Source organism: Fulmarus glacialis, unplaced genomic scaffold (genome assembly GCF_000690835.1).
Source record: "Fulmarus glacialis isolate BGI_N327 unplaced genomic scaffold, ASM69083v1 scaffold2108, whole genome shotgun sequence".
Classification (NCBI taxonomy): Eukaryota; Metazoa; Chordata; class Aves; order Procellariiformes; family Procellariidae; genus Fulmarus; species Fulmarus glacialis.
Genome location: NW_009227432.1, coordinates 30,878 through 31,178, shown reverse-complemented (window position 1 = coordinate 31,178; position 301 = coordinate 30,878). Strand labels below are relative to the sequence as shown.

The window sequence follows — 301 nt, the reverse complement described above, 5'->3', positions numbered from 1 at the left end:
GGCCCCCAGCCTCTTCGGAGGCTGCGGCAGGCGGTGCTGCCCTTGGGGAAATACTCTATGTTTTGCTCAACTTAGTGGATCATCCCCCCCAGTTTGTAAGAGAGGGACATCGTTATTTCGTGGATAAGCAACTGGCTGGATGGCCATGTCCAAAGAGTTGCAGTCAACAACTCAATGTCCAAATGGACATCAGTGACAAGTGGTGTCCCTCGGGGGTCTGTACTGGGACCAATACTATTTAATACCTGTGCAAACCTCATGAGGTTCAACAAGGCCAAGTGCAAGGTCCTGCACCTGGGTC

The 301-nt window shown here is 52.2% G+C and overlaps 1 protein-coding gene across 1 annotated transcript in view; it reads left to right on the top strand.

The window, feature by feature from the left end:
* The window catches only part of MCM3 (minichromosome maintenance complex component 3), a gene marked incomplete at its 5' end in the record, with an annotated part of 8,295 nt that overhangs the window by 6,413 nt on the left and 1,581 nt on the right, over positions 1 to 301 (top strand). The gene's annotated exons all lie outside the window — the stretch shown is intronic.